We start from the raw sequence: 13,627 nt of genomic DNA on the forward strand, positions 1-13,627 counted from the left end.
AATAATGTTCAGTTGTTGTAAGGGTGGAGTGAAGTGTTCTCAGTACTGCTTATAGGAACACAAATTAACCAACGGATTAAGACTATTACCAATATTTATACCCTTTGAGCCAGTAATTCTACCCCTTGGAATTGAATTTAAGATAGTTAACGAAATAATTGGTTAGGGTTTATGAACAATCAAGTTCATTACAGGGTTGTACAGAAGAAACTTTCTCAATAACCTGCCCCTAACAGACAGACAAGCTTTCTGTTCCCAAGGTAGGACTTCCTGAGGAGGCCATGACTCAAGGAATCGTGGTAGCTGGTGGACCTCTCTCTGGCAGGCTGGCCCAGCACCTGTCACCGATATTGCATGAGACCAAGAGTAAGTGGCTCTTCATAAACTTATGCATGCCACTTACTCTTGTTCTTGTCACCACATAATTTGACTATAATTATATTATATAAAGAGGATGAAGTATGGGTTCAAAAAGTGTGCTTGTTCCTTTGAAATGAAGTTGAATGGTTTGGGAAAACTTGACAAAGGTGGGCTGCTAAAACCAAGTTGCTATTGAATTAAGGGTGAGTGAGACAGCTGTAAAAGATAGGAAAATCGTTGTGAACACCTAACATTCTTACTCTTAATTATGATTGCCTCTCTCCATTGTAACAAAATGGAAGCAGAAAAATACTGACGTTCCATAGTGAGTTTCTGTAAGAAAGATGAACCAAAACTCCAACCAATGGATCCATTCTTGAAGAAGACATCTGGCCTTATAAATGCTTAGTGAATGATATAAACTCACTAAATCGTTAGTGAATGATACAAATTCAAGTGTTTTAAGTTGAAAGAAAAACCTTAGGAATATATGTATCATTTTTATAATTCTTCATTTTTACTAATTTTTGATAAAGTATATCAATAAATTGTGATGCTACAGGCTGCAAGAAATTTATATCTAACATAACACGTAGAGAAATATATACGTAGAAAAAATATTGGAAGGAAGTAGACTAAATGTCAGTTGGTTACCATATGGTGGGGTTATGGGTGACTTTTAAAACTATTCTTTTGTATTTGAAAAACTCTGGAAACATAGTCTTATTTCAACTGTGTAAAATGTAGCAAAATGTAAAGAAGGGTAAGACTGGGAAAACAAGATTCCTACCAAGTTGAACCCCATAGCCAAGAGGTTTCCCATTTTACAACCCTTGTTAAATCTTCCAAGTTAACCACCGCTAAGAATATTCATGGTGCAAAATTGAGAAGGGCGTTCCTCTCTGCAATTGCACTTTTGAATCTTGTTTTATCTCAACACACTCTCTGGGTTTTCCAGTATTACACCCGTTCTTACTTTGTTTAAACCAGTTCTACACACAGGTATCAAGTATATAATTAGGCTCTACTAGATATCTGGGAAGAAATCTGGGATTAGACCTGCCAGCTTTAGAAGGTTCACTGTCACCCTGACAATGGAGGCACATGATGCCCCTGGTTTAACAGCATTAAAATGCCTTTTCTAGGAGTTGCTTTTCACTGCTCCTCATTGGTCCTTAACATTCTTTCCTGTCTGGGCCCCAGTCCATCTCTGGCTTCTGGTGTAAGCCATATAGATGCCACAGTCTGTTTTACTTCTGATTTTAGGATCTATTTTTTCTTCTTTTGTTATTAATGTCTATAAGTACTACATGCATTTGAGTTGGACTTTGAATAGGGAAGATTTCAACTGTACAGGAGGGAGAACATCAGAGAAACCTACACAAAGAAAGGTGCAGATGTTAGAGGAATATTCCACTTATTCAGGAAAGGGTGGGTTGTCCTGAAAGCTTCAGCATAGTATATTCATAAGCAGAGGTATCATTAGAAACATTTATCATCTAGCATACACCTAGATGTGCCTGACTTATCAGATTGGGTGATATTTGTAAAACCATAATACTGGGATGTAGTTACACAAAAGTGGCTATTACTGGGAGATAACAAACATCTTAGATTGAGTAAAATTGGAAAGCCTTAATAGCCTCAACAAGTTTGGGCTTTTGTGGTGGGCAATAAGAAGCTACTAGAGGTTTTCCAACAGACCAGTGAAACAATTAGAAAACTTACAAAGGAAGCAGATTTAAAGTTGCACTGATTAGCAGGGGAAAGTACACAGGTAGAGATATCAACCATGAGGCTATTTCCATACAAGAGATAGGAAAGAATCCATCAGTGTTGTTAGTAAGAATACATAGAGAAGAGATATAGAAATTATTACAGAAGTGGCATTGGCAGCATTTAATGACTGGTGGAATGTAGGAAGCAAGGCTAGAAAAAGAATCAGGGATGATTCTAAGATTTCAAAGCAGAGTGATTAGGAGAATGCTGGAGAGATTGCAAAGATGGTTCAAGCTCAGGGAACAAGGCTAGACTAGAAGACGTCTATGAGTAGCTATGCCAAGGGTAGGCAAAGAGCACAGGCTGGGCAGCTCTGCTACCCCTCCCGAATCCCCCCACAACTCACTTCAAATAAATGTATAATCCAATAAAAGCAGTGTACTTCCTATGAAGCCTCCCCTTCCAACTGAGTTGATCCTGAAATTCCCTTTTATGTAAAAATTCCGAAGCCACTGCTAAAGTATACAAGTGTGGAAAGATGGGAATAGCAGGCCCACAACCAACTGTGTGGTGGAGCTGGCTCACAGAGCTGGTTGTGTTCATCTCTTCCCAACGCCATGATCAGTGACATCTTGTAGGTAGCCTGAAACTGGGCCACTGTGGGAATATTCACACCCCAGAAATTGGCAAACCCTCTAAATTCAGGCACTTTTCCCCCAGAAAGACAGTTGCTAAATATTTATATCTCTCTTGAGGAACTGGCTATGAAAGCGAGAAAAATAGTGAAGTATTACATAACCCTTGAATGACTCTTAAGGTAAACTTTAAGAATATCAGCTGGAAGGAGAAAAAGGAGAAGCTCATGTGTTTGAGGTATGATTGATATGCATGGCTATGAAAGTTCATGAAAGGTGGGATGGCAAATTTATTCCCTTGCAGAAGGGATCTCCAAATATTTCTAGGTTGGTCATTGGTACCTCGAGGAAAAAATTTCCTCTGATTTTTTAAACAATGTTTGATACTCTGGTACAAATAATGTTTTTCAAAGATGACCGTTGTTCCTGCTTCTCATTCTTCCTGTTAGAATGGTCCTGCTGGGTTTCCTTTACAAATTAGATGAATACTTAAATTGAGCAATAATGAATTTCTTCAGCAGGCTAGCCTGCTGAATGTGGGAAGCAATTATGAAGGAGATAGCAAATCACCATGGTAGTATAATACTAAACTTCTCTTTCAGGGTATCTTTTCAGAACTAGATCTGTGTTACAACGTCCACACCGCCCCCTCTACAAGCCCCATCTGCACAGTCTTTCTCCTACCTCCTCCAAAAGGCTAGTGTATTTTGTACTCACTCTTTTCATAATGAATCATTTCTAAGGCTTAATCCTTCAACTGTGAAATTTATTACAGAAATTGTTCACTAGAGCAGGCAAGATACAAGAGATGATTATATCTAACTGATGTTTTGCTTGGATTAAGGTTAAGATACCATGATTTAGAAACATATTCTCCTATACAAGACAAAATATGGTTCTTCAAGCCTGGTCAACTGTTGAAAAAAAGTGAGGATTGTGCAATAGGAATTTCCATTTCATCTTCAAGAAAGATGATTAGGTGCTACAAAGTAATCCAATATCTTGCTGTGTGGTTTGAGCACATAACTGGTGCTCAGAAATGTTTATGGAAAGACTGGAATATTTTCCTGTAACAGTAAGGTTCCATTACACTAAGCTTTATATCAAATATTTGAGGAACTAAGAGAATAAATGCCCTTTTAACTTAAAATAATGTTTTCAACTGTTGGATTAATTTACTCAATGAATAATATGCAAATCTTGAGTATTAATTCTCTTAGCTTGAGTATCTTTAATTCTCATTTAAGGAGAAAATATTTAGCATGATTTGTCAATTCATTACCATTTTAAAGTTACCAAAACAGAATACATGGTGACATTAAAAAATATAAAGAAAGTGACAAGAGAGATATGATGAATTTATTCACCATAAAAAGGGCAAAAGGAACAGAAGAAATAAAGATAAAAAGGCTTCCCTTTGTCTAGTGGTGCCACAGCTTCTCAGAAATAAAGATGGTAGATCTTCATTAACCTTATAAGGTTAATGTTCATGACTTGTAAGGTCTGTATAAAAAATCTGGTGAAGTCAGTCTCTCTTCAATTCTCTTTTATGCCAAAACAAGCAAACAAACAAACAAACAAACAAAAAAGTCAAAAAAACAAAAGTGAGTTAACTGAAATCAAGTAACTTATCAAAGTTGTCACACAAATGTATACCTCTCTGGTAATTTAGGGGCACATCACTGCACCTGGCTAATTTTTTTCATATTTGAAGAGAGGAGGTTTCACCAGGTTGCCAAGGCTGGTTTGCTATAAATTTCATGCATCAAGATACACATAGGGGAAACAATAACTAATCAGACATATTGCTAAGGGCCAAGTGAATGACAGAAAACAAAAAGTGCTATGCAGAAACTGGAGCTTGGTGCAGCCTAAAAGAATAAATATGCATTGCGTAAGTGGCGACTGAAAGAGAAGACAAACATGTCAAAGGCTACAATGCTGAGGGATAGGTACCATGGTCAGGCTGTGAAGCGGAAGGATCTGACTAGTGTTTTGAATACAATGTGTCAGACTATGGGAAGCTGATCAGTGGCCTGAAGAGTATACACCCCATCCTAGAGGTTAGCAATATATTATGATGTGGGAACATATTTTGTTGAACAGTTACTATGCTCTAGGTGCTTTTATGTTCTAAAGATTTCATAAGCATTATCTTTATTGAAACTTCACAATAATCCTAGGAGGTAGAACTCATTTAACTTATATTTTATAGTCAATGAAACTGAAGCTCAGAAAATTTTACCAACTTGCCCAAAGTCAAATAGCTAGTAAGAAATACTACTCACTTTAGAGCCTGCATTCTCTGTAAGCTTATTGACGTGGTACTATGATAGGAATGGCAGGATCAAAGACCCATTGACAGTGCATGGTACAGACATACCATCATCCAGGACCCCCTTCGGACACCAAAATCCACGGATGCTCAAGCCCATTAAACAAAACATAGTATTTGCATATAACCTACATACATCCTTCCATGTATTTTACATTTTTTCTATATTACTTATAATACCAAATACAATGTAAATGCTATGTAAAGAGTTGTTATATGGTATTTTAAAAACTTGTATTTTTATTGTTGTATTGCTATTTTTTATTTTTATTTTTTGAGTAATAGTTTTGATCCATGGTTGGAGGAATCCATGGATGTGAAATTCATGGATAGGGAGGGCTGGCTGTATTGGGGATAGTGGAGTAAAGGAGATGGACAAGTGGTTAAAACAATAGTCCCTGGACAAGCAATGAGAAGGGCAGTAAAGACAGAAAGACAAGAGTGCAATACATGTTTTGAAGCCAGAATGATCGGAACTTGCTCTCTATTACAGACTGAATATTTGTGTCTCCCCACAAGTCATGTTGAAACCTCAAACCCAATGTGATGGTTATTTGGAGGTGGGGCCTTTGGGAAGTGATTAGGTCACGAGGTCAGGGACCTAATGAGTTCTCAGATTATTGCTTTTGTAAAAGAGACCTCAGAAACCTCCTTCCACCATGTGAGGATGCAGCAACAAGACAGCTGTCAATGAACCAGAAAGGGAGCCTTCTCGAGACCCTGACTGCTGGCACCTTGACCTTGGACTTTCCAGCCTCCAGAAATAAATTTCTGCTGTTTGTAAGCTGTGCAGTCTGTGGTATTCTGTTACAGCAGCCTGAAAGAACTAAGACAGACTAACGGGTTTTGAAGGGTGGTGGAGGAAACAAGAACCTGGAGACGGGGCCTGGATCTTAGTGGGAAGGCTGTAAAAGTTGGGTTTCTAGAAAAAGACTGCAGGAAATGAGTGGAAAGAGGAAGGCAATGGACTCACAAAATGGCGATTGCTGGTGTTGGGTACTGAGTGGGATCATGCCTACCATATCACATACATCTCTGCTGACTCCATAAGCAATTTCCTTTTGAAGATTCATGATCAGTCATACCAGAGTGGCAATCACGATGATCACTGCATTTATCAGTTTAGAATTTATGAAAATGAAATTTCTTTTGACATTCTCCATTACTCTTTGAGCGTTTAACTCAAACTTCCATTTCCCCTGAATTTGTTTGGTACTTTTCTGATGGTATGTTTCTGATTGTTTTAAAATGACTGTGATTAGTAGAACTTTTGCTTTAATGGAATATTTAGGCTATCACAAACTTTCTCCGTTAATCAGCTATACCAGTGGATTTCATGCTTTTCTGACACCATCCAGTGTAAAAAAAAATGATATAACAACTCAGTACACACATTCATATTCAACCACCTACCTATTTTACCAAAATCCAGTGTTAATAAAACAACACTTACCTTCTCATATTTTCTACTCAATTCTATTCCATTTTAAAATGCTCACTGAAACTCTCCAAATTGACATCCAAAGTGACCCACAGATTGAAAATGGCAAGCTTAATTCAGAGCTCCATCCAAGTAGGCAACCATGTGTTCAGCTTGGGCTCTCTGCTATCACAGAAACTGGCACAAAGAGCTTTAGAAGTGTTGAAAACAAGAAAGAAGGAGTGAGCCACATTTTTTTTTGTAGATCATTTATTTTTCTTAATTTAAGAAACATTCAGTAAATACATTACACGGCAATCTCACTAAGTTTATGCCATCTGAAAATTTAGTAAATTTGTTCCCAATCCCAAATTCCAGTTAATTGATAACCTCAGTTATAACTTGAATCCAATCACCACTAAAAATTGGAGCTTAAATCTACAAATTGGGGTTTACATCTCCTGAAGGTCATATTCATGACAAAGCAGAATATTACATCGATTTAGAACATAACATTAATTGATATAGAATTTCAACAAGCTGCAAAAAGTAGTTAATCTGGAGTCAAATATATGTATGGCAACACAATCTCACCATTCCTGCCTCGGTAATTGCTAGAACATATACTAATGTTAAAAAATGTGCCTGGTTCGGGCATGGTGGCTCACACCTATAATCCCAGCACTTTGGGAGGCCAAGGCAGGTGGATCACGAAGTCAGGAGTTCAATACCAGTTCAAGACCTGGCCAAGATGGTGAAACCCTGTTCCTACTAAAAATACAAAAATTAGCTGGGCGTGGTGGTGGGCACCTGTAATCCCAGCTACTCGGGAGGCTGAGGCAGGGAATTGCTTGAACCAGGGAGGCAGGGGTTGCAGTGAGCCGAGATCCGGCCACTGCACTCTAGCTTGGGCGACAGAGTGACACTCCATCTCAAAAAACAAATAAGCAAACAAACAAACAAAAACATGCCTCATGATTACAGAAACACTTTTTTCACAGGCGCTCTATTCCAGCAAGCAAATCTCTGTGATATGACCTCACGAACCCCCTAGAAATGACCTGTGTGTAAAACACCCATGACTTAATATGTTATGGTATGTGTCCCTCCTTCCATATGGTAGATCATCTTCACTGTTATATCCAATGTCAGTTTAATTTAGTCCAATTAATTAAGCAATTGTATACTAAGAGCACTGAGGATACGACATGAGTAAACATAGACTCTGCCCTCAGGAAGCGTATTATGAAGTCAGAAAGGCAGATGTCTAAACAAATGATAATTCCAGAGTGGGAAAGGCAGACAATGAGAGGATGAGACAAATGGGGGAAGAGGGCTTGACTAAGACAAAGATTCTGCCCGATGAGTGGTGTCATTTTTCTCATGACAAAGAATCTAACACATACAGCAACACACCAAATAAACGATTGGTGATAGAAGACAAAATAACCCCGAAGTGCTACTTAACTGTGCTGTTGTCAAGGTGAAGTATGTTTGTGTTTAATTGTGCTTGTTGAGATGAAACACGTTTATTTTTGCCTGTTGCTGCTATCCTTACTAAGGTGTAGGATAACAGCAAGGAAGCTGATTATCTACTTGGAAGTTCTCAAAGTACAGTTCCTGGGCTTTTCTGGGGTTCCAGGGTCTCTTTTCGGGGGGTTTGTGAGGTCAAAATTTCTTTCATAATTGTACTAAAAGTTACTTGCCTTTTTGACTATGTTGATATTTGCACTGACTGGACAAAAAGGTAATTATTTGATAGCAATCATCTTGATTTTCACAGTGTCCCTGAAGGCATGTCCAAAAGAAAACTTGCAGCAAGGCAGCACAGGGCAATGGGGAAAACACTGTTATTCAGAAGACACAGACTTGATGTTTTTGGAGCCTTAGTATCTTCATCTGGAAAATGAGAAGGTTGGCCTAGATTGTGGATCCCAAACTTAGTTGTGCAGCAGAATGATCTGGAAGGCTTTAAAAAAATTACAAGTTTCAGGAACTTGTAGGATGAGGCAGAGATTGGGCCTTCTGGGATGATGCTGTGGGTGGGAAAGGGTAGAAACGACTGCATTTGTCAGCAATTCTCTCCCAACCCCTTGTCTTTCCAGTGTTGCCTGCCTTCCTGAAAATCTTTCAGAGCTAATAAGATTGGCACTGAGGTAGAGGAATGACAACAGGTAGCTGCTGTCCTACTCTGGAAAAGACTCATTACTGACAGGTAAATGAGGTAAATGAGGAGGCGTGGATGACTGGTGTTTGGCACCAAATATGAACACTGAGGCAGGATGGGGATAGGAGCTGTGGATGTGGCCAGAAGAGCTTCAGCCTCTTTGGCAAGCACAGTGTTCTGGTAGCTTCTATATTTTCCAGTAATGGACCAAGTAACTCTGTGTGTGTGTGTGTGTGTGTGTGTGTGTGTGTGTGCAAGCGCACGCATGTGCACAGTGTATGGTATGTGAGCCCATACATAGGGTATGGGTGGGAAGCAATTACCCTAAGAGTAAAGCAATGACTTTGTTTGCAAAGAAGGCTCAATTGCAAGACAGGTTTGGCCCTGTGATTTGGGTAATAGAACAAAAGCTGCATATCTAATTTGAAATTTTTACCAATAATGTCTATATTTTGCTAGTCAAGATACTCTAATCGATGTTAAAATAATAGTACCCTGCCGAGAGCCAGCAGCCAGTCAATGCTGGATTGAGTTAGCACATTCCTTGACCTTAGGTTATGTGGGTATCTTGGAATCAGTAGAAAAAGAGAATCAAAACAGACATAAAAGACAAAAGGATAGTTTTCCTCTTCTTTCTTCAGAACAGACTCCCAGACAGTTGGGTAAGATCTGCTGTGGCAGTTCGGTGCCCTGGCTAACAAGATAATAATTGCATCCACTCTTGGAGGAGCACAATGCAGCTCTCCTTCCTCCTCTCACCCATTTCCTACCAGCCCTGCACAGAGCTGCTCAAGAAATGGTTGTGTAACCTTTGACTCAGTTGTTATTTTTTCCTTCCTTTAATGAAGTAGACCTTTGTTTGCCACCTTGTCCACGTCACCAGCAATGACGAACTGTAATGCCGTCATGGTAATGCAATCTGGGATACTGATCAGATGGGTTAATATTTGCCAACACATTTCGCAAAGAAAAAACTCCAATCTGCCTAACTCACCTTAACGGGGGCCAGTTTTATGTGGAGCTCCCAGTTCCATAATGAATAATGTCTACAATTAACCTAGGCCAGGCCGATTTAATTTCAAGGAAAGGTTCTGCGAGTTTTACCTGCCTCAAGAGAACTGAATTCCAAGAAATTCTTGCTATAATTAGTAGAATTGGGATAAACAGCAGTACTTTTCTCTGAGCCCAGAGCCCATCTTGTCCCTTGCCACACAGCAAATAATATACAGTATTTTTTGATGATAACAGTGAATTTTGAATAGACCGGCCATTCTTTAACAGATACTTATTGAGTACCTACTATGCACCAGATAACATGTATGATTTTATTTTATATAATTTTTACTTCTCTTCTTATTTATTCTGCAACTTGTCTAGGCACTGCTCTTTAGGTGTCTTTAAAATATTTACTTTAGTAAGATTATTATAGTTCTTGCTGATGATATTCTAATTCATCTTTTAATGGAATCTTTCATAATTACAGACCCCTTTTATTAGTTAGTACTGCACTAGTCACTTCAATTATCACCTAGATTTTGAATTTTGCTTATCATTTATATGCACAGACAGACTAGTTGAAAAAGACACCATCAGCAATTTCTTTTTAAAAACTAGCTATCTCTCTAGTGTTCCTCTGCAGAAAATACAGGTAATCTGTTACACGTGAGACATATAGCCTCCCCTCACCTGAAAGCCTTGAAAAGTAAAAGAAGAAGATAATGTGAGTGCATTGCAAACCATTAAGAAATGAAGGAAGAAGTCAGAGACTATTATTCTTGTCAGGCCTATTAGCACAGTACAGTGTTTCCCAGCCACTTTCCTATTACCCCATGATGGGAGTTCAAAGTTGATGGCATCGTTTCTCCTACTCTCATTTGTGGAGGGGGCATGTTGGCTGGGTGGTGCTTCACCTGCTGAGAATCTAGCAGGATGAGATGAGCTCCTGCAGCTCTAGTTAGAACGCATAATTAATATTCCTATATGGGGGTGGGAGGAGGATGTGTCCTATGAAATGAAAGCTCATAAAGATATGTGTCAAATATGCTGGTTTAGGTGGACCTATGTATAATAATTTACATTAAAAAGATAATTTTTAATGTCTTTTTTAACTTTTCAACTATTTATTCTGATACACGAGCTTCTCATACACATCTTGGGAGGAGTCTTCAGTACAAACAAAGAATTTTTCTCCTAGTTGGAGGGTGCTGTGGCCTTAGAACAATCTATTTTCCATTGTAGTAGCTTTTGGGGTCATGACTGACTGCTCAAAATAGTTTAGATCCAGGCCCAAATGGTAACCACAGTGGCCAGTATTCCCTTCATTTGTGGGCTAAATTCACAAGAAAACCGACAGAATTTGTCCAGGTGGGAGGCATGAGTGACGTGTAGGAGCAGAAGGTCCATCCCCAAGGAGAGGTCTGCAGTCCACAGACTGGGCATGCCAGGGAAGGGACCAGGACCTCCAGGGAAAGCAGGACGGAATGTTTCCTATTCACTATCCCTGGCTGCTGACCCTCATTCCACCCACCAGGTCTACAGCTTAGCTTTGCCTCTTTTGTCACAGGACCTTATAGGGTCAGTGGACAATGCTGACCTTCAGGCTGCTTGTCTGCAACAAGGAGACTGCCATGTCTGCCCTGTCAGCTGACTGCTGAGTCACCTGACATGAACATCTTAGTAATTCCAAACTCCTTTTTCATCCTCTGCCTTTGGGTGTCTGAGCCTTCTGGGCTCACTGTCTTGTCACCACTTGCCCATTGTTTCACTCAGAAAGTCCAGCCTTCATCACTGGAGTCCATCTAGTTTCACGCTATGGTCACTGATGACCTTCATGTGGAGGGATGCAAAGGACTTTCTGCCCTCATCTTAGTTGACCTCTTAGCAACATGTGCATGTTTCTTCTTTGAAATATGCGCTTCTGGCCGGGCGCGGTGGCTCAAGCCTGTAATCCCAGCACTTTGGGAGGCCGAGACGGGCGGATCACGAGGTCAGGAGATCGAGACCATCCTGGCTAACATGGTGAAACCCCGTCTCTACTAAAAAAAAAAATACAAAAAACTAGCCGGGCGAGGTGGCGGGCGTCTGTAGTCCCAGCTACTCGGGAGGCTGAGGCAGGAGAATGGCGTGAACCCGGGAGGCGGAGCTTGCAGTGAGCTGAGATCCGGCCACTGCACTCCAGCGCCGGCGACAGAGCAAGACTCCGTCTCAAAAAAAAAAAAAAGAAATATGCGCTTCTGTTGGCCTCCATGACCCACACAGCCTATCTGTTTTCTTCTGTCTTTCTGCCTGGTTCATCTTGGGTAGTTCCTGCTCCTCAGCTAGATCTGTTCCTTGGTGTTTTTCACTACCCTCTATTTTCTCTGGGTGTTCTCGCCTAATCCCACCGCTTTATAACCCCATGTATCAGTTAGCTATTGTTGCAATATTGCTATGTAACCGACTACCCTGAAACTCAGTGTCAGACAGAAGTTGGCATTTTCTGAGTGAGGAAAGTGAGGCTCAGTGAGAAAAATGAACTTCTCGGGGACATGAGTGACATGTGTTCTAAATCAGATTTCCAGTTCACTGTATTTTCTACTGTGTTCTGAACTTAAAGAAAGGATCGATCATTATCTGTCTCATTTCTATGAACAGCTAATGAGCTACCATATTTCAAAAATTTTTCAAAAATCTCTCTCTTATTTTTGTTCTCCAAAATTCTGTAAAAACATGCCATTAGTGTCTCTCGTTAACTGCCTTTATCTGATTCTTAAATGAGAGCTTTCGTTCATTTGCCACAGCTATAATGACATATTTAAATTCTCCTTCTTTTTCCAAATTGTCAAAAATAATCAGTTTCTATAAAATTATTAATTATGTCTACATTTTCAAGTTCAGTACAATAAAATGTTACTAATTTGGAATAAAGGAGGCATCCATTAGGATTCTTTGGCAGCACACAGAAGAAAATATCCTGGCTAGCATACAGACAAGAAGAATTTATTAGAATAACAATAACCAGCACCTATAGCACTTTCTTTGATTAGGCACCATTCTAAGCACTGGACTCATTAATTTCTAGATGAATGCCTGTGTAGTAGGTACTGCTATTAGCCCCACTTTACAGATGAGGAAATCAAGGCACATAGAAGTTAAGTAACTTGCTCCAAGTTGTGCAGTTAGGGTATGGCTAAATATGGATCTGAACCCAAGATGTGTAGCTCCAGAGTTTTAGGCACTACATCTTGTCCAAGGATCTGGGGCAGTCACAAAATTGAGGGGAAACCTATGGAAGCAGGTTCAAAGACAGTAGAAACCAAGTCATGGTAGAGGCCTGTCACTAGAAGAAACTTTAATCACTCTCATCTCCCAAACCCTTGATTCCATTTAAAGGCTCCAGATCCAAAGTCCTGGGAGGGAGGCCCAATTCAGCCTTGACGAGGAGAAGGCAGGGCACCTTGACTGGCAGTTTCACCAAAGGCTGAGCGCAGAGGGAAGAACCGGTTCCCCTAGAGAAGACAGGAGGATTATAAAAAGAAAACAATGAATTTGGGAGGTTGGACAGCAAAACATTGCCCATTACATGGAGCATGAAGGAAAGGAGATTTTTATTTCATATTAACAAATAGCTTACAATGACAGCTGTGTGAGACATTCCTCAACTGCCTTTAAAACGTGTCCTCAGTAGACTCCTTTATTTGGAAGAGATGTCCCAACTTTTTCCTGTCTCACCACCCGTGCCCCGCCAACATGGTCACTCCATAGAGTCCATGTGTTCCCACCCCAGTTGGATGACAGGGTGCTCAAGCCTCTATCGTCAGGGAAAAGTCTTTCCTGGCCCATGTAGCTACCGACTTCTATGCAGCTCTGCTTTCCTCACAACTCGACTTCTTAAAAAGACAGTCTACAATCCCCCAAACTCACCAATTCTTGCACAGTCACTCCAAAATCTACTATCATGTTGTTTCTTCGTCATTTCTTCCATTCCACTGAAACTGCCCTTGCGCAAGCCA

At 40.0% G+C, this 13,627-nt stretch overlaps 1 protein-coding gene across 3 annotated transcripts in view; it reads right to left on the reverse strand.

Moving 5' to 3' along the window:
- Positions 1 to 13,627, reverse strand: part of GPRIN3 (GPRIN family member 3) — a 70,212-nt gene that overhangs the window by 27,331 nt on the left and 29,254 nt on the right. Inside the window, exon 2 of one of the 3 annotated variants that reach the window (XR_004438047.1) lies at positions 11,865 to 13,123. The exons of the other annotated variants lie outside the window; for them this stretch is intronic. The gene's annotated coding sequence lies outside the window, so the exon portion shown is untranslated. Of the gene's footprint in view, positions 1 to 11,864; positions 13,124 to 13,627 lie in introns of those variants that run through there. 3 annotated transcript variants of the gene reach the window in all.

The sequence above is a fragment of the Trachypithecus francoisi genome, unplaced genomic scaffold (assembly GCF_009764315.1).
Source record: "Trachypithecus francoisi isolate TF-2019V2 unplaced genomic scaffold, Tfra_2.0 Lachesis_group1, whole genome shotgun sequence".
NCBI classification, from domain to species: Eukaryota; Metazoa; Chordata; class Mammalia; order Primates; family Cercopithecidae; genus Trachypithecus; species Trachypithecus francoisi.